Source organism: Juglans microcarpa x Juglans regia, chromosome 1S, assembly GCF_004785595.1.
Source record: "Juglans microcarpa x Juglans regia isolate MS1-56 chromosome 1S, Jm3101_v1.0, whole genome shotgun sequence".
Lineage (NCBI taxonomy): Eukaryota > Viridiplantae > Streptophyta > Magnoliopsida > Fagales > Juglandaceae > Juglans > Juglans microcarpa x Juglans regia.
In genome coordinates, this window is record NC_054595.1 from 10,403,020 (window position 1) to 10,425,081 (window position 22,062).

Consider the following 22,062-nt stretch of genomic DNA (forward strand, 5'->3'; position numbering starts at 1 on the left):
AGTGAGATTTCGAGAAATCTCAGTAAGTAAACAAATAACATGCAAGAGATATCATAAGCATATGCAGTAAACTTAACAATGAATGCATGGACATGGACTTGTACATATTCTCTTGACCTTTCAAAGACTTTGTATAAAAACATTACTTTCATAACCTTGACTTTTGAAAGCAAGCTTTCTTCATTTCATATTTATAAGCTCGTAACGTTTCTTGACTTGTAACATATCATATCATAACATAACATTGGATACCTCATGTAACAGCCCACTAGAAATTCAAAAGTGGAATTTCTATTGGCTTTAGGAATCTTGTGAAAATCCGTAAGTTTTTATGAATCGACTAATCGCATAGGTTTTAGTCTGTCAACATAGTCAACGTTATCACTCACTATGGTGCCAGAAGTGCGATTCTATTTATTTGAGGTAGTTATAAGTGTCAGAATGTGTTTTGGTCTGCGTCATTAGACTCATTTGATTATTTAGGATTTTATGGCGCAATAAGTCTATTATCATATTTTCGGACGAAACGCCTATTCGAAACTATGATATTATTTTTAGGGGCACTTCGAGGTTAAATTTCGGTAAACGATTTTTACTGTAGGTTAATATGAATATTTAGGAATTTTTAGTGCTAAATTTATGATTCACTTTTTCAAAGTGAACAGTAACCTCGATAAGCGTACTCAATGTAGTGTTTTTAGAATCACAGTGTGGAATGTCCAAATTAGATTAGAGAAGTTTTATTTGGACACTAAGCAAGATCTTAGCCACACTAAGTGAATAGTATTAGACACTTGGCACAAAAAGGAACCATTAGATAGATTTGTGAAGGAACTTAAGGTGTGAGATTATGCCACCTAAGCAAAACTTTGTTTCATCTGATTAATCAACTTGTGCCAGACCAAAGAGGGTTTCAATACTAGTGAAACTCTAAATAGTTGGAATCTAATTGAAACCCCAAAAGCTTGATTGAAACCGAAACCCTAAACTGTTTCCCCAAACCCTAAAGTTGGCCTTCAAACCTTTTCTAATCCGATTTCTAGCATTGTGTTTAATTACTTGATTAAATCACTTCCATAAGCTACTAATCTTCAAATTTGTGTTATAACATCATTATCCAACCTTGTTAACCTTGAAAAAAATTGATTGGGCCAAGTGATATTGGATTTGGGCTTGATAGCAACCCAAACCTCTTTAAACCCCAAAATTTAGGCCCATTCGGTTTAGGCCCATTAAGGCCCACGAATTTGACCACATTAGTATTGGTTCATGGCTAAGTTTTGTACCCCCACTTGGCTGGTCAGATCTTTACAAAGAAGGGCCACCTCACTCTTTCACTTTTACACTCCACCTTGAGAAAAGATCTTGGGTTGATTTTTGTTTATTGTAATAAGAAGAAAAGGCCAACACTCAAGCTTCCATTCAGTCCTATCAGTTTCCATAACCTGTGTAAGAGGATTTCCAGTCCACTTCCCACGAAAAGCAACTCTCCTTTACACTTTTCCTTTATAGAACACAAAAGACTCTCTCGGACAGTTTTTCTTATCTCTTTTGGACGCCCGTTTCGAAGATTTTTTCAGTGTTTTCTTGCAAAGTTTACTTCATGAAAGTTGTTCCTTTTTTAGTCTAGTTTACGTGGATACCTAATTTGTTCCATTTGGAGATCATTTGGTTGGTAAAAAGTTGTTTAAACCCCAGAAACGTCATTCTGGGCAATAAACTGGAGAGTGTGTTATATTTTGGAGTGTTTGACCAATCTAATGAATAGATATTGGTCTGAAATTTTTATGGAGTACTGTTAGAATGTGTATATGACTATTGGTTGAGTATTTGTTGCATGATTAAAAGTTTTGGTGAAAGATTTTCTTAGATCTAGAAACTGGAAGAGGAAAAACAGTTTCTGTTTTGAGAAATTTTAAATCTTTTATGGTTTAATCTTATTCCAATGGCTTTGATATTTTTATTGGAGAATCATAAGCCTCTTATATACATGTTAGAATGTTATTTTGAAGATATTTGAAGTTAGTCTCGAAGATAGGGAATTTTATGCAAGGAGATTTTCGGTTAGGCCAAAGTGATTATGTTCTTGGCTAAAATTATGTTTTGGTTGATGTTTAACCATGTGATCTTGAGTTTGAAGCTTGGACCTGTTTTAGGTCACCTTCTTAAACCATGTGATGTTTTGGTTTGATGATCACATCTTTATAAGTCATGGATCAAGAGGTTGATCAAAACAAGTTAGAAACAAAAATCTGTTTTGAACTTAGAAGAAAAAAAACCAAAGAGTTCCAAGTATGGTTTTAGTGATTTTGATGACTTTTGTTCATGATTCAAAACATGATTATTCTTAGGAATATGTTAAGAGTATATTAGAAGAAATATTTTGGTTTAATCATTAATTTTGAAATTTGAAAGAATTACAACAAATCAAAGGAAATAGCCTTTGTAAGTTTCGGGCCTATAGAGTTTTAATGGTTGTGTTTAGTTTTAAATTTTTCTGAATTGATATTTGAGCTTAGGATAAAATTTACATAAGGTATGTAAATTTTGGTGATCTTTGGGGTTAGGATGCAAAATCCTTAAGTTAAGGATAAAATGGTCATTTTTCCACATGTAGAGGGTAAAATGGTAATTTTACTCTAAGTCGATATTTTTCTATATTCCTAATTGTTAGTGATTAATTCTAATTTTTTAGAAATCACTATTTTCAGTTTCTCGTGATCGCACTTGAGTTTTTTGTCTAGAAGCGCGAAGATCGAGATAAGTTAGCATTTAATTTACTATCAGTTTAATGTGTATGAGTGATAAGTAAGGGAACTAAAGTGTATGTATGCATGTTATCATATGTACCATGCCAAGTCATTACATATTTATCTGTTACTCAGAATTTATTCTGTCACGAATTATTCATCTGTTACACAAGATATTCTATCACTTATTTCTATACATTGCTATGCATTGCAAGTATGTCATGTTAAGTTAAGTATGCCATCTTTTATATGTATTTCATGTCACGTAATATTCATTGTCACATGTTATGCCATGTTACGGAATATTGTCTATTATATGTTATGTCATATTACGAAATAATGTATGTTATATGTATGCCATGTTATAAAATGTTTTCTGTTATAAGTAAGTCTCAAAGTATGTCATGTATGTCATCTTATGTTCACGTCACGTTACGCTACATCAGGACTTCTGTCTTTTCGTATTCATGTCATCCCGTCTCGAATACAGTTGTGTATCTCGAGAACAGTCCTGTTAAGTTATTCATGTCAATCACGACCCTAAGTACTAGGATGGGGTAATATCCTAGTGAAACTCCTTTGTTCACGCTGGAGTGTCTAAATAGGTGTGAAATTTCCTGGGTTGACGAAGTACAGTCAACAGGTTACGAATGGGGCCTAATTAGCTGGTCACCGGAGCGCGCCAGGCACTAACGTCGATGGAGCCAAACTTTATTTTACGTGTGTCCACAGCAAGTGTGGCACAAACAATTCATGAGGCCACAACAACTTTGGAGCATACACTACGTGAGAACACAGCAATTGTGACACGTAGGATACATGGGGCCACAACAACTGTGGTGTACGTATTAATGCACTCACAGCTGGTATAGACACCTGTGTTTTGATGCAGAATTGGCAGGGACACACGGCTCAAGGGGACCTGTGTAGCACCCGTATGGTCACTTTAATGATTAAGTCTACTGAATAAGATTCCAAGTTCATGTATTTCACGTTCAAGTCATGTTTCACGTTATGTTATGTTCAAGTTTACGTTCATGTCAAGTTTCAAGTTTATGTCACGTCAAGCTAAGTTTCAGTTTCAGTTCAAGTTATGTCAGCTCATGCCATGTTATGTCAAGTCACGTTATGCTTATTATTTCATGCCATGTTATGTCAAGTTATGTTTTGTTTACTATTGACTTGAGTTGTGCATTCATGCCTTTATTGCCATGCATGCATCATTAACCTGTGTGGGAGTTTTTTGTTAACTTGCTGAGATTTGTAATATTGTGGTAGTCCCAACTACCATTCCCTCCAGAATGGTAGATCTTGTTGCAGGATCAGAAGGAGAACCGGGAATCAACCCACTGGAAACGGTCGACTAAGCAACGGTGCGACGTTGCGACGTTGATGTAGTTACCTTAAATTACTACTTGTATTTTATGGAGTTCAATCTCCAGCACTCTTTTGTTCACAACCATTTTGGATTAGTGTTGTGATCTCAGTTGATTAGTATGTCTTTATGTATGAAATATGTTTTAAATATTTGGGATATTATAAGTTTGGTGCATAGTTTTGCTAAAGAAAAAAAAAATTATCCGCTGCAAATATTGCATAATGCTAGATGCATGTTAGGAACATTGCATCTTATATGTCATGAACAGGGGCAGGTAACCTTGTGTTGCATGTCTCGATGCTTCAAATGTCCGTCCGATCCCAAGCTGAATTTGGGGGCATCATACCTCACGGCTCCCCTATGCATCGTGTTTTCTCCGCTAGTTACCGCATCAACCATTGCCCACTTTAACCAAGGTAGTCACGTCTTGTCTTTCATATACGGCAGCTCACATTTCGCCTTCACTATAGGTGCACCCACTAGCTTTAGGTGCAATCCCGCTTCGGTATCCATTTCTTTTAGGTACCATTCGAGATCCGTCGATATTACTTCATCGACCCAGGGTATCCCTCCATTTTAAACACTCTTGAGAGGACAAAGGAGTTCCACTAGGACATTCTCCCATTCGAGCATTTGGGGTCGTGATAAAAACTTTACTTTTTAAAAAGACTATTTTTCCTTTCAAAAAGGGTTTTCATTATCCCAATACATGTGACATGACAATGGACCTTAGAACTTTCATGAGACACATGAAATACCACAATGCTTCATCATAACCATGAATGCCGAAATGTTCATCATAAAATAAAGCATCCATACATGCAATGCATATCCCGTTATAGCTTGAAAATATTAGAACATGCGAATATGTTCCCTTACAACAATTCAAGGCATACGAACCAATCAAAGGCATACATTTCAATCATCATCATGTAAGGTTTGAAACACATAGGACCCTAACCTAACCAAACATCATTCGTAACACCTCAATCTTAAGACTCCAATGATCATGCTTCATTCAAGGGGTTAGCCGAGCTCTTATCTTAGTAGACATGCATTTCAATCAATTATCATAAATTTGGAATCTTCTAATGTATTGAACATAAATTAATAAATAATTTCTCATAGGTGGCCGAAACCTTTCCTTGTGGTTATGGGCAACATTTTCTTGAGTTTAGCCCCATACTAAAACATTTGAGTGACAACCATTCATGCATAGACAAATGATAAAGTGTTAAAAATTACATGATTAAGTTGCTAAAATGAGTGATTTGTTTAACCAAAAAATGAGTTAAGCACTTAATTATATAGTAAAGTTTAATGCTTGACTCAATGTTAAATTCTGATATTTTTGTTAATGTTGCAGAGCATTGTGGGAAAGATATTAAAATTATATGGGTAATATTGGAAGTACCCAACTAGCATGGCAGCAACAAAAGAAATGCACAGCAGCTAGGGATTGGAAACAAAATAAAGAAAAGAAATGAAAGAGGGCAGGGGAGGCACGATCATGGCTTCACAGTGTGGCCTCACAGCAAATCCACTCACGCGAGGTGCTGGGCTGAGACGTGCGCACTGCAGAGACGGAACGCGGGAGCTGAAACTCACAGTAGGCTGGCTCAAAACGCACGGGGCTGCAGATGAAACGCGGATCTGTGCTGGGCTGGCTTAAAACGCAGTAAATGGAGAGATGAAACGAGGATCTGTGCTAGGCAGAAATGGACAGCAGCACGCATGCACGAAGTGGAACGCGGGAGCTGAGATCAAAACGAGCAACTCACAGCAGGCTGGCTCAAAATGCACGAACGGCAAACGTGAAATGCAGAGAAGACGCGAAGCTGGGCTGAGGATGAAAGGCGGATCTGTGTTGGGCTGAGACGTGCGCACTGTAGGGACGAAACGCACAGCAGCAGGGACGCACTCACGCAGAGACGAAACGCACGAAGAGGAGCTCAAAACGCAAATGCAAACCTGTGCTGGGGAGGCAAAACGCAGAGAGTATAAAAAGAAATATTTTTGGCCGAGCGCCTCTCTCTCGTATTTTTTTTCTTTCGGACTCATTTTCGGGCGGCTGGTTCATCTTCTTCGTTTGGTCTTCTTCACAGTTTTCGGACTCATTTTCTTTATTTTCATTTGGTTTTCTTCATAGTTTTCGGGGCTTCAGCAGATTTTGAGATTACAGTATTTTTATTTTACAATTTTCATTCAGTGCAGTAGTTAAAGATGTTTGAATTTAATCTTTTCGGACATTTTGTTAATCTTGACACGATAGGCTAGATTTTTAGCTTGGGATTCAATGAGTAACCCATAACTATTTGGGATTGGATTTTCTTTGATATTTAGTGCTTTTGATGATTAACTTGATGGATTATATTTTAATGTGCATCTAGAAAAGATTAGAGTTCTTTGTTCTTGGTTTAGATCAGTTGTAGACATAAAGACACAATTGATACTTAAACAAGTAACATGACTTTGATGGTTTTCTTTCATTTTTTTATGATTGTCATATAACTTGTCAAGTAGTTTTATTAAAATAAAAATTGTGGTTTATTGCTATATTATCCGACCATGATCTCTAGGAATGAGAGAATGGTTGAGAGAAAATGAAAAGAGAAGTAAATCCATCACCAAATTAGTGGGTGAAAATTGCATCCCAAGTGTTTGTTTAATTGCTTCTTACAAGTTTAAGTCAACTTCCGCACATGTACTTTAAATCTCGATTCTTAGCAAATTTAGAAAAAGAAAAATAGATTCACTTTTATTTTCAGCTTTACTTATGTTTGATCATCCCGACAATTTCACTCATAATCCATTCCACACTCTCTTAGTAAATAGCCCCATTTAGATGTTAATATTGTTAGCGGTTAATTTCTAAAATTTATTTTTCTTTTCTTATTATTAATTTTTTTTTTTCATTGCTAGCTCATTTAGTTTAATCTTTTCTTATCATTTTAAACTTTCGTGTCACTCCAAACAGTAATATGTTGTCTTACGAAAATGAAATGTTTGCTAAATTCTCATTGTCCCTGTGAATTCGATCTTGGGATTTACCCTTGTATTACTTTGACAGCTTCTACGCTTGGAAGTCAAAATTAAAAGCTGATCAAGTTTTTGGCGCCGTTGCTAGGGACAACTGGTGTTTATCAGAGCATTCTCATATTGTTGAGAAGACGTTTGTAGTGCTGTGAACCTCTTCACAGCTTGGGTGACATTTTTCTTTATTTTATTTTACTTTATTTTTTTGTGTTTATTTTGCATACTCTTTTATTTTCTGTTCTTGTTTGTATGACTGGTTGGACTAGGGACCAAACTTCTTGGTTGGTTAGGACAGAATCACAAGCATCTTTTACCTCAGCATCACTTTCTCTTGAGTCATCTTCTGACATTAATAGTACCATGGCTGAAAATGAGAATCATGATCGGGAAGTAGTAAATCAGAATAGGACACTTAGAGATTATTTACAACCTGTCAGAACTAGCACACCTTCATGTATAATCCAACCTTTGAATGCAAATGCCTTTAATTTCAAACCTGGAATGATTTCATTAATTCCACATTTTCATGGCATGGATTCCGAGAATCCTTACCTTCATATCAAAGAGTTTGAAGAGGTTTGTTCTACATTCATGGACCGGACTTGCACTAAGGAGGTTATTAGACTAAAGTTGTTTCCATTTTCTTTGAAAGATAAGGCTAAAACATGGCTAAATTCATTGAGACCTAGAACCATAGGCACATGGCAAGAAATGCAAACTGAATTTTTGAAGAAATTCTTTCCAATACACAGGACGAATGCACTTAAAAGACAAATCATGAACTTTACCCAAAAAGATTCTGAAACTTTTTATCAAAGTTGGGAAAGATTCAAAGATCTTTTAAATGCTTGTCCTCATCATGGTTATGAAAATTGGCGTTTGATAAGTTTTTTTTATGAAAGTTTGACACCTAAGATGCGCCAATTTGTACAAACCATGTGTAATGGAGAATTTTTTGACAAAGAGCCTGAGGAAGCATTTGAATATTTTGATTACCTTGTTGAAAATGCTCAATCTTGGGACACAACTGATGTGCATGATAGGTCTAGGCAAGTTGAGTCTGGTCATGGAAAATATACTTTGAAAGAAGATGATGATTTGCGTGCTAAATTAACTTTGTTGTCTAGAAAAATGAAAACTATGGAATTAAAAAAGGTAAATGAAGTGCATGTTGTCCATAAAAATTCAGAGAAGTGTAGCATATGTGAGGATCATGGGCATTCAACTAATGAGTGTCCCACGATCCCCGCATTCAAAGAGGTATTGTTAGACCAATCTAATGCTGTAAATATGATACAAAAATCATATTCTGGTCCTTATTCTAATTCTTATAATCCAGGATGGAGAAACCACCCAAATTTTTGGTGGAGGAATGACCAGCAAGTAGCTCCAGCAGCCTTGGCTCCGGGACCCTCTCAACTCGCAATTCAAGCACCTCCAATGTAAAAGAAGGGATTTGAAGAGACAGTACATCAATTGTCAAACACCTTGCAGCAGTTTATGCAAGGTCAAGCAACAATCAACAATCAAAACTCTCAAGCGATAAATGACATTCGGAGCACACTTACAAAGATGACTACGGCATGTAGCTCTCAAGGGAAAGGAAAACTTCCTACACAACCTCAACCCAATCCACAAAGTCAGCCACCACAAGGAGCAGTTGAGAGGTCAAATGTGAGGCAAGTGAAGGCGGTCACCACTTTGAGAAATGGTAGGGTGGTGAACATTCCGGCTCAAGGTTCAGACAAGGCTGGTAAGGTCTCTAAACCGAAATGAGGCTGAAAATGGTGAGTTTGAACAAAATGAAACTGAAACTGAAAAGATTTCATGTCCTGTACCTGCTCCTTTTCCTCAAAGATTGGTTCCTCTGCACAAAGACAAACACCAATCTGAAAGTTTAGAAATATTCAAGCATGTTAGGATTTGTGACGCCCATAGATTCTGCTTGGGATCGGACGGACATCTGAAGCGTCGGGACATGCAACACAAGGTTACCTGCCCTCGTTCATGACATATAAGATGCAATGTTCCTAACATGCGTCTAGCATTATGCAATATTCGCAGCGGATAAATTTTTTTTTCTTTTGACAATACCATGCACCAAACTTATAATATTCCAAATACTTAAAACATACTTCATACATAAAGGCATACTAACAACCGAGATCACAATACTAGTCCAAAATGATTGTGAACAAAAGAGTGCTGGAGATTTAACTCCACAAAATACTAGTAATCTAGGGTAACTACATCTAAGTCACACCGTCGCTTAGTCGACCGTTTCCAGCTAGTCGATCCCTAGTTCTCCTTCAGATCCTGTAATAAGATCTACCATTCGGGGGGATGGTAGTTGGGACTACCACAGTGAGATTTGATTACAAATCTCAGCAAGTTAACAAAAAACCTTCACACAGGTTAATGATGCATGCATGGCAATAAAGGCATAAATGCACAATCAAAGTCAATAGTAAATATAACATATCTTGACATAGCATGGTATGAAATTATAAGCATAGCATGACTTGACATAACATGGCATGAGCTGACATAACTTGAACTGAAACTGAAACTTGGCTTGACGTGACATAAACTTGAAACTTGACATGAACGTAAACTTGAACATAACATAACGTGAAACATGACTTGAACGTGAAATACATGAACTTGGAATCTTATTCAGTAGACTTAATCATTAAAGTGACCATACGGGTGCTACACAGGTCCCCTTGAGCCGTGTATCCCTGCCGATTACCGCATCACAACACAGGTGTCTATACCAGCTGTGAGTGCATTAATACGTACTCCACAGTTGTTGTGGCCCCACGTATCCTACGTGTCACAATTGCTGTGTCTCACGTAGTGTATGCTCCACAGTTGTTGTGCCCCCATACTTCATGCTCCACAGTTGTTGTAGCCCCATTAATTGTTTGTGCCACACTTGCTGTGGACACACGTAAAATAAAGTTTGGCTCCATCGGCGTTAGTGCCTGGCGCGCTCCGGTGACCAGCTAATTAGGCCCCATTCGCAACCTGTTGACTGTACTTCGTCAACCCAGGGAATTTCACACCTATTTAGACACTCCAGCGTGAACAAGAAGTTTCACTAGGATATTACCCCATCCTAGCACTTAGGGTCGTGATTGACATGAATAACTTAACAAGACTGTTCTCGAGATACACAAACTGTATTCAAGATGGAATGACATGAATATGAAAAGACAGAAGTCCTGACGTAGCGTAACGTGACGTGAACAGAAGATGACATACATGACTTACTTTGAGACTTACTTGTAACAGAAAATATTTTATAACATGGCGTACATGTAACAGATATTATTTCTTAACATGGCATAACATATAACAGACAATATTCCGTAACATGGCATAACATATGACAGTGAATATTACGTGAAATGAAATACATGTAACAGATGGCATACTTAACTTAACATGACATACTTGCAATGCATAGCAATGTATAGAAATACGTGACAGAATATCTTATGTAACAGAAGAATAATTCGTGATAGAGTAAATTCTGTGTAACAGATAAATATGTAATGAATTGGCATGAAACATATGATAACATGCATACATACACTTTAGTTCCCTTACTTATCACTCATACACATTAAACTGATAGTAAGTTAAAAGCTAACTTACCTCGATAGTCGCGTTCTACGAGAATAAGTGTGAAACACGAGGAACTGTAAGAGGGTATTCTAAAAGTTAGAAATTAATTACTAACAATTAGAAATGTGAAAAGAGGCAACTTAGAGTAAAATTACCATTTTACCCTTTACAAGTGGAAAAATGACTATTTTACCCCTAACTTAAGGATTTCATATCCTATCTCCAAAAATTACCAAAATTTACATTCCTCATGTAAATTTTGTCCTAAACTCAAATATCAACTCAGAAAAATTTAAAACCATTCACAACTATGGAAAACTCACTATTGCCGAAACCTACTTAGGCCATTTCTCTTATTTTGGTTCAATTCTTTCAAAATTCAAAACTCATGATTAAACCAAAATTTTGTAACAAAGATCTTCCTATCCTAAGTTTAAAAACACACTTAAAATATCCATTAGGAAAAATCTATTCATCAACACCAAACTTTTTGTAAAAAGACCCAAACTTTTTAACAAAAAGTAAGCCCTTTAAATCACAAGTTTTGACCTTAATAAAAACATCTCCAAGAATTCCAAAAAATCAAATCTTACCTCTAACATATTCATAGCATCATTCTAAGATCAACCATGCTTTAAATCATCAAACAAAAGTCACCAAAAATCACAAAACAACACTTGGAATTTTTGGTTTTAAACATAGTCCTAAACAGAAACTTTTCTCTCAACTACATTTGATCAATCTCTGATCCATGGCTTAAAGACATGTGATCTTCAAACTAAAACATCACATGGTCTAACAATGTGTCCTAAAGAAGATCTAACCATCAAACTTAAAATCACATGGCTAAAATTCAACAAAACATGGATCTAACCCAAAAACATCAAATCTTAGGCCAAACCGAAATCCTCTTACATAGAAAAATCATATCTTTAAAAATGATACTAAATATCTTCGAAATAACATCCTAAAATGTATATAAGAGGCTTAGGATCATCATATAAAAATAGCAAAGCCTTTGGAATAAGATTATACCACAAAATATTTAAACTTTCACAAAACAAAAACTGTTTTCCCACCTCCAGTTTTCAAGTTTCTAAATCTAAGGAAATCTATCATCAAAAGCTTTATTCATGCAATAAAACCTCAATGAACATTCATAAAAACATGTTAACAATACTCCATAAAATTTTCGGACCAAGATATGTCCATTAGCTTGGTCAAAAATTCCAAAACATATCATACTCTCCAGTTTCACGCCCAGAATGACATTTCCATGGTTAAAAATACTTTTTACTAATCAAATGAGCATGGATTGAGACAAATAAGATATCTACGGAAACTAGACTCAAAAAAGAACAACTTAGATGAAGGAAACATCGTGCAAAAATACTTACAAAGGATAAAAAATGGCCACGCCAAAATACACAGAAATCTGCCTGAGAGAGCGCTTTTGGATTTCTCTCTAAGAACGAGGGAAAAAAGTGATGAAATGGAGAGAAGTGTGTCTTGCACGACTTTAGACTCCTGGAAGGGGAAGTTATGGACTTGAAATACCCTTGATTGAAGTTGGGTATGTGACATAAAGTAGAGAATAGTAAGAGGCATGGACTGCCTGCAGCAGCTGTGAGAGATGGAGGTTGATGGAGTGGATTTCTCCTTCACATCAAGGCACTATTGGGTGCAGCCAATGGCAGTGGATGGTCTGCCATGTGGGGGAGGAAACTTCTCCAAGTAGCTTTGCCAAGGTGGCCAATTTCGTGGGCCTTGGTGGGCCCCACCAAGTGGGCTTCAATTTGGGGTTTAAAGGGGGTTTGGTTAGGGTTTGAGATGCTATCAAGCCCAAAATCAATTTTTCTTGGCCCAATCAAATTCCCAAGGTTTAAAAGGTTGAATAATGATGTCATAACAAGGATTTGATTAATTAATAGCATGTGGAAGTGATTTAATCAAGTGATTAAGCACAATGCTAGAAATCGGGTTAAAAAGGGTTTGGAGACCAACTTTAGGGTTTGGGAAAACCATTTAGGGTTTTGGTTTCAACCAAGCTTTTGGGGTTTCAATTGGATTCCAACCATTTAGGGTTTTTCTAGGGTTGAAACCCTCTTTGGTCTGGCACAATTTGGTTGAACAGATGAAACACAATTTTGCTTAGGTGGCATGATCTCACACCTTGATTCCTTCACAAATCTATCTAATGGTTTTTCTTTGTGCCAAGTGTCTAATACTATTCCCTATGTGAGGCTAAGATCTTGCCGAGTGTCCAAATAAAACTTCCCTAACCTAATTTGGGCATTCCACACTGTGATTTTAAAAACACTGCACTAGGTGCGCTTATCGAAGTTACTATTCACTCAAAAAAATTGCATAATAAAATTAGTACTGAAAAATTCTAAATATTCATATTAACCTATAGTGAAAATCGTTTACCGAAATTCAACCCCGAAGTGCCCCTAAAAATAATTTCACAATTTTCAACAGACGTTTCGTCCGGAATTATGAAAATAGGCTATTGCGCCATAAAATCCTAAATAATCCACTGAGTCTAATGGTGTAAACCATAATGCATTCTAACACTTCTAACTACCTCAAATAATTAAACTCGTAAATTTAGCACCATAGTGAGTGATAACACTGATTATGATGACAGACTAAAACCTGAGTGATTGGTCGATTCGTAAAAACGTATGGGTTTTCACGAGGTTCCACCAGTGAATTTCTTGTGGGTTGTTACAGGATTAATATCCCTTTGTTGGATGCTATTCAACAAATTCCTGCATATGCTAAGTTTCTAAAAGATTTGTGTACGGTTAAAAGAAAATTAAATGTGCAAAAGAAAGCTTTTCTTACTGAGCAGGTCAGTGCCATAATTCAGAGCAATACCCCACCAAAATATAAAGATCCCGGTTCACCAACAATTGCTTGTGTTATAGGAAGTTCAAAAATTGGTCAAGCATTGTTAGATCTAGGTTCAAGTGTGAATTTACTGCCTTATAATGTTTATGAGCAACTTGGTTTGGGGGAATTAAAACCAACTCCTATCATTTTATAACTAGCGGACAGGTCTATTAAAATGACAAGAGGAGTTGTTGAGGATGTCTTGGTTCAAGTGGATAAATTCTTTTATCCCGTTGATTTTGTTGTGTTGGATGTTCACTTAACACCAAAATCTTCTTTTCAAGCACCTGTGATTCTTGGGAGACCTTTTCTTGCTACTTCAAATGCATTAATAAATTGTAGGAGTGGTGTTTTAAAGCTGAGTTTTGGGAACATGACCCTTGAACTAAACATTTTCAATATTTGTAGGCAACCTCAAGACTTGGAAGATATACAAAAAGTGAATTTGTTGGAAAGCATCCTTGAGGAGGAGACTTATTTGGCATACCAGCCCACTAACCTGCTGTTTGAGTTAGAAAATTTTAATGAACTCCTCACTGATGACACCCGCATTGATGTTTCTCATGTTTTTAATGCAGAAAATAAATTGGAGACTAAATAGAGGCCAAAGATTGAGCAACTCCCACCGTTGACAATAAGTTTGAAGCCTTCAGCAAATGAAATCCCAACACCAGAGCTGAAGCCATTGCCAAGTGACTTGAAATATGCATTTCTGGGACCGGACAGCACCTTCCCAGTGGTGATTTCAGCCCAACTCTCTCATGATCAAGAAGGGAAATTGATGGAAGTCTTAAAGCAACACAAAGGTGCCATTGGGTGGAAAATCGCAGATATAAAAGGTATAAATCCTCTTGTGTGCACTCATAGGATTTATTTAGAAGAAAATGCTAAAGTCTCTAGGGAGATGCAAAGAAGATTAAATCCTACCATGAAAGAGGTGGTAAAAACAGAGATTTTGAAATTACTTGACGTGGGAATCATATACCCTATTGCGGACAGCAAGTGGGTAAGTCCCATTCATGTAATACCAAAAAATCTAGGCTTACCATTGTGAAAAATGAGAAAGATGAACTGATTCCTACTAGGATTTCTACTGGCTGGTGAATGTGTATAGATTATAGGAAGTTGAATGCCGCCACTAGGAAAGATCATTTCCCTTTGCCATTTCTCGATCAAGTGCTAGAAAAAGTTGCGGGTCATGATTTCTATTGCTTTCTTGATGGATATTCTGGTTTTTACCAAATAGAAATAGCACCCGAAGATCAAGAGAAAACAACTTTTACTTGCCCGTTTGGCACTTTTGCATTTAGAAGAATGCCTTTTGGACTATGTAATGCACCAGCTACTTTCCAAAGATGTATGCTTAGTATTTTCAGCGACATGATTGAAAACTGTTTGGAAATATTCATGGATGATTTTTCAGTGTTTGGCAGTTCTTTTGATAAATGTTTGACTAACTTACAAGCTGTTTTAGCCAGGTGTGAAGAGAAGCATTTGCTTCTCAATTGGGAAAAGTGTCATTTCATGGTTCAACAAGGCATAGTTCTTGGTCACATAGTCCCATCAAGAGGTATTGAGGTTGATAAAGCTAAGATTGAACTTATTTCCAAGCTTCCTATACCCAAAACAGTGAAAGAAATCAGATCATTTCTTGGGCATGCTAGGTTTTATAGGCGATTCATTCAAAATTTTAGTTCTATCTCTAAGCCCTTGTGTGAGTTACTTATGCATAATGTTGCTTTTGAATGGACCTCTTCTTGTCAAGATGCTTTTGATAAGCTGAAAAGTTTGCTCACCACAGCCCCTATCATGCAGCCCCCTGTTTGATCTATTCCTTTTGAGATAATGTGTGATGCTAGTGATGTAGCCATAGGAGCTGTCCTTGGACAGCGTAGAAATAAGTTCCCACATGTCATTTCTTATGCAAGTAGAACTTTAAATGGAGCCCAAAGAAATTATTCTACCACTGAAAAGGAATTGCTTGCTGTAGTTTTTGCATTAGGCAAGTTTCGAACTTATATTCTTGGTTCTCCTGTGGTTGTTTTCACTGACCATGCAGCGTTAAAGTACTTATTGTCGAAGAAGGATGCTAAACCACGTTTAATCCGATGGATTCTTCTTCTACAAGAATTTGACCTTATCATCAAAGACAAGAAGGGTGCAGAAAACGTAGTTGCCGACCACTTGTCTCGGCTTACATTTGCTGAAAAGGATCACACTATCCCTATCCTTGACTCTTTTCCTGATGAACAATTAATGTCAGTTGAAAATTTACCTTGGTTTGCTGACATTGTTAATTTTTTAGTGACAGGACAAACTCCACCCCATTGGAGTGCTCAAGACATACGAAAATTCAAGCATGAGGTAACGTCATTCTTCTATGATGATCCTTACTTGTTTAAATATTGTCTGACCAAATCATAAGGAAATGTGTGCCTGATCATGAGATACAAGCTGTTCTTTCTTTTTGTCATAATGAGGCTTGTGGGGGGCACTTTTCTGCAAATAAAACCGTTGCAAAAATTTTACAAAGTGGGTTTTATTGGCCGCGTATGTTTAAGGATGTGTATGATTTTTGCAAAACTTGTGAGCCATGTCAAAAACTAGGCACGATCACTAAGAGAAACATGATGCCTTTACAACCCATTTTGGTCATTGAGATTTTTGATTGTTGGGGGATTGATTTTATGGGGCCATTTCCATCTTCTTTTGGTTATTTGTATATCCTTGTGGCTGTTGATTATGTTTCTAAATGGGTTGAAGCCATTCCATGTAAAACAAATGACCATAAGATTGTGCTTAAGTTTTTGAAAGAAAGCATTTTTGCTTGATTTGGCATGCCTAGAGCTATCATTAGTGATAATGGAACTCATTTTTGCAACAAACCATTTACTGCCCTCATGAAAAAATATGGTATACACCATAAACTTTCCACTCCATATCACCCGCAAACGAATGGGCAAGTTGAATTAGCTAATAGAGAACTTAAGCACATCTTAGAAAAAACAGTCAACCCCAACAGAAAAGATTGGTCTTTAAGGCTTACTGATGCACTTTGGGCTTATAGGACAGCCTTTAAAACCTCTCTTAACATGTCTCCTTATCGCTTGGTATATGGAAAGGCATGTCATCCTCCCGTTGAGCTTGAACATAAGGCATATTGGGCTGTTAAACAATTTAATTTTTCTATTGACCATGCTGGTTCTGTGAGAAAATTTCAGATTTCAGAATTAGATGAGCTTAGGCGAGATGCATATGACAATTCTAAATTGTCAAAGGAACGCATGAAGGTATTACATGACAAGCACATCCAAAGAAAGAATTTTGAGCCCAATGAGCAAGTCTTACTTTACAATTCCCGCCTCCATCTATTTCCCGGCAAATTAAGATCGAGGTGGAGTGGGCCTTACGTAGTTAAGGCTGTGTTTCCATATGCAGCTGTTGAGATTACTAATCCTCAAAATGGAAACACTTTCAAAGTTAATGGCCAACGACTTAAACATTTTTTGGCAAAACTTTCACATGAGGATACTTCCATTCCTTTGGAAGATCCCACTTATTCTCATGGTCCTTAGTTCATTTTTGTTTTGTTTTGATTTTTTCTCTTCTTTTCCTTTTATTTTTCTGCTTTTATTTGTTTCAGTTCTATGTTTTTTTTCTTTCTTTCTTTTTCTTTGTCTTTTTCTTTAGTATATCTTTTCAGGTTCAGCACTGTTTATTCTTTTATGGTTTCATTTTTACGTTCACAATCCTTTCAGCCATCTCAGGTATTTTCCTTCGACCCTATTTTCTTTCATCCCTTGTTTTATTCATGATTTGCATTGAGGACACTGCCCATTTTTAGTTGGGGGTAAGAGAGCCTTCTACCATTAGTCTCTCAGGATTAATAATTGTGGGGTCTGAATTTTTGTTGCTACCAAGCTACTATTTTCACACTTCTCTACTTAAGATCAGATAGTTGCAGTTTTGTGCTACACTAATTCCCATTGGTTAGTTTTAAGTTTGACACTTGACCTTATGATAAGTCTTAGCAACTCAAACTTGGGAAAGTTACTTCAAAGCTATTGATTGATGACCTTAATTGACACAAGCAGATACTTTTTGAAGTTTGTTTGATGACAATCAGTGGTTTCTTCTAAGCAACTAGCAAGAACTACAATGAACCATATCTTAATGGCTTAGGAAAAGTGTAATGCAAAAAAAAAAAAAAAAAAAAAAAATGAGAAAGGTTATAAAAGTACATGAGAAAAGGGGCAGGCTATAGATCATGCACAAAAAAAAAAAAGGGTCTTTCAAAGTGTGATAGCGTGAAAGCCGCTAATGTAATGGTTTTGAATTGGAGTGAAGACCTTTTGGTTTTTCTTGAAAAAGTTGTTAGGGTGAAACTATTGTGAGAAATCTTAAAACTAACAAATGGAAATCTGTCACACACTTGGTGCACTCAAAGATCTTTAGCTTAAGTACATTTCCCTTGTTTGAGCTCTTGAGAATTTTATAGCTTTTGTGTTGAGCTAAAACTAGACTTGACTATATTCTAATGCCCATGATTTCAATATGATTATCTTTTGTAGAGATTTTTGAGTTTAGTATCTCATTCTTGGATCCTACAATATTTTTATCGCATTATTTGCTAGAGACTAGCAAAAAGCTAGTTGGGGGGTGTAATAAAGTGTTAAAAATTACATGATTAAGTTGCTAAAACGAGTGATTTGTTTAACCAAAAAATGAATTAAACATTTAATTATATAGTAAAGTTTAATGCTTGACTCAATGTTAAATTCTGATATTTTTGTTAATGTTGCAGGGCATTGTGGGAAAGATATTAAAATTATATGGGTAATATTGGAAGTACCCAACTAGCATGGCAGCAACAAAAGAAATGCACAGCAGCTAGGGATTGGAAACAAAATAAAGAAAAGAAATGAAAGAGAGCAGGGGAGGCACGATCATGGCTTCACAGCAAATCCACTCACACGAGGTGCTGGGCTGAGACGTGCGCACTGCAAAGACGAAACACAGGAGCTGAAACTCACAGCAGGCTGGCTCAAAACGCACGGAGCTGTAGATGAAACGCGGATCTGTGCTGGGCAGAAATGGACAGCAGCACGCATGCACGAAGTGGAACGCGAGTGCTGAGATCAAAACGAGCAACTCACAGTAGGCTGGCTCAAAACGCACGAACGGCAAACGTGAAACGCAGAGAAGACGCGAAGCTGGGCTGAGGATGAAAGGCGGATCTGTGTTGGGCTGAGACGTGCACACTGCAGGGACGAAACGGACAGCAGCAGGGATGCACTCACGCAGAGACAAAACGCACGAAGAGGAGCTCAAAACGCAAATGCAAACCTGTGCTCAAAACGCAGAGAGTATAAAAGGAAATATTTTTGGCCGAGCGCCTCTCTCTCGTATTTTTTTTCTTTCGGACTCATTTTCGGGCGGCTGGTGCATCTTCTTCGTTTGGTCTTCTTCATAGTTTTCGGACTCATTTTCTTTATTTTCGTTTGGTTTTCTTCATAGTTTTCGGGGCTTCAGCAGATTTTGAGATTACAGTATTTTTATTTTACAATTTTCATTCAGTGCAGTAGTTAAAGATGTTTGAATTTAATCTTTTTGGACATTTTGTTAATCTTGACATGATAGGCTAGATTTTTAGCTTGGGATTCAATGAGTAACCCATAACTATTTGGGATTGGATTTTCTTTGATATTTAGTGCTTTTGATGATTAACTTGATGGATTATATTTCAATGTGCATCTAGAAAAGATTAGAGTTCTTTGTTCTTGGTTTAGATCAGTTGTAGACGTAAAGGCACAATTGATACTTAAACAAGTAACATGACTTTGATGGTTTTCTTTCATTTTTTTATGATTGTCATATAACTTGTCAAGTAGTTTTATTAAAATAAAAATTGTGGTTTATTGCTATATTATCCGACCATGATCTCTAGGAATGAGAGAATGGTTGAGAGAAAATGAAAAGAGAAGTAAATCCATCACCAAATTAGTGAGTGAAAATTGCATCCCAAGTGTTTGTTTAATTGCTTCTTACAAGTTTAAGTCAACTTCCGCACATTTACTTTAAATCTCGCTTCTTAGCAATTTTAGAAAAAGAAAAATAGATTCACTTTTATTTTCAGCTTTACTTATGTTTGATCATCCCGACAATTTCACTCATAATCCATTCCACACTCTCTTAGTAAATAGCTCCATTTAGATGTTAATATTGTTAGCGGTTAATTTCTAAAATTTATTTTTCTTTTCTTATTATTATTTTTTTTTGTTCATTGCTAGCTCATTTAGTTTAATTTTTTCTTATCATTTTAAACTTTCGTGTCACTCCAAATGGTAATATGTTGTCTTGCGAAAATGAAATGTTTGCTAAATTCTCATTGTCCCTGTGAATTCGATCTTGGGATTTACCCTTGTATTACTTTGACAGCTTCTACGCTTGAAGTCAAAATTAAAAGCTGATCAACAAACATAGTAGAAACCGAACCCTAACATGGCATTCTTACTCCCTTTTTCCTATCATACGCATCTCCCTTAAACCATTTCCATCATGCTTTAAAATAACATAACAAAGAAGTTCATAACACATGAAAGAACATCAAGTTCCAAGAAATCATACAAAAATGGAATCAACCAACAAGTTCACAAACCATATGCATAAAATATCCAAGTACAAGTTAGAGGTATACTTACAAAAATTCAAAATGTATTTTTAATAATAGCAAGCTGAAAAATTATATACAATACTAGTTAGAATCCTTGCTCAAGAAAAATCCCTAACCAAGTGTTCATGTGTAATATTTCTTACACCTTTTTATTTCCAAGAAAAACCAAGTTTTCAAAGCCTTCCCTTTTTAAAATTCAAAACTTGCCTGCAATGTAAACCCTAGCTACTACTTACTAGTGTCCTGACCCACTTTCCTCAAACATGAACTTTCTTCTTCTAGCTCAAGTGTGCGTGTGTGAGAGCATAAGTTCTAGATGAACTTGACTCAAAACCAAGACCTCTCTTCCTTGAAGTCGTGCATGTGTGTGGGTAACAAAAGAGAAATTGGTTTCATACCTTCTAGATCTTCTTCTTGCAAGTGTCCCTTCACTTTACTTACTCTCAATGGGTTGTTTGGATGGTGAGAAAGTGATGGATACTTAGAAGAAAAGGGGGTGACCGAAACTTACAAGAGCAAAACACAAAGATGGCCAAAAGGGTACTAGAGTTTTCGGCTCTTCCCTTTTTATAGACACTCAAGGGCTTTGTTGCATGAAGCAAGCTCATGCATGATTGCCAAGTGGCGTGTAGCCCTACTACCTTCTTCCTCTAGCTCATCATTAGCTCAAGTTGGAAACCCTAAAATATCTTCTAGATTGTGGCGTCCTCCTTCCCCAACCGAACCTCGCTTCCTCTTTTGCCCTCTTTTTTCTTGTCTTGATTCAATGTATCTTATGGCTAAAGGGACTTTTACTAAACTCAAATTTCCCTCCATCTCTTACAAGTGTGCATGTGTGCCAAGTGGCATGTGGAGTGTGTGTGCATTGCATGGGTTGTCGGAACCCTACTCTTCCCTAGAAGATTTGCTTTTCACCACACTTTTGGACAAACAAATGATTTGTCCTTTTTGGCACAAAGGCCCTTGCCCTAGCTGTCCACTTAAAGGGATTTCCTAGACAAAACATCATTCTAGAAGCCTTGGGCATGTAGCCTCCCCCAAGCTTGATCTTGCTCCTTCCCAAGAAAACCTTTTTACCTACCTTCATGCATGGAAGACACTTGGCAAAAAGCAACCTTTTTGTTCCCCCATTGTTGCCATCCATGACCTTTGGCCTTTCTTAGTTCCACTTTCCCATATTCCTAATCATTTCCTTCTAGGTTCCTTCCACAAGCAAAAATCTTCATGCATGTGTGACACATGGCAAAAAGGTGCTAGTTTTTTCCTATGATAGGTGTGTAAGCCAAAACCTAGCTCTTTCTCACCTATTTTCCCTTATTTCCATCTAGATTCATCAAGCCCTATACATAACCTCATTGGATGTCAAACACCTTGCATAAACCTTAAGTTGGGTGTGAGTCCTAATTTCATTGGGCTTCAAAAACCCTAATTTCCTACAAGGGCTGAAACTCTCTTGCGCTCTAAAAACGATAATTTACACAAAAGTCTAGAAAGTCTTTTTTCTCACATAACCTAATTTGAAAATTCCACACTGTGACTTTGAAAACATTGCACTTGGTGCTACTATTTAGGTACTATTCACTTCCAAAAAGTGAAAAATAAACTTTGTACTGAAAGTTCCTAAATAAGCATACTAACCTAACATTGCAATTCGTTTATCAAAATTCAACTCCGAAGTGCCTCGAAATCATCAA

At 36.7% G+C, this 22,062-nt stretch overlaps 1 non-coding gene across 1 annotated transcript; it reads right to left on the reverse strand.

The window, feature by feature from the left end:
* Positions 1–7,923: 7,923 nt before the first annotated feature.
* LOC121247959 lies at positions 7,924–8,030 on the reverse strand. The gene has a single exon (XR_005937359.1). It is a non-coding gene; the product is annotated as a small nucleolar RNA R71 (small nucleolar RNA).
* Positions 8,031–22,062: the final 14,032 nt, after the last annotated feature.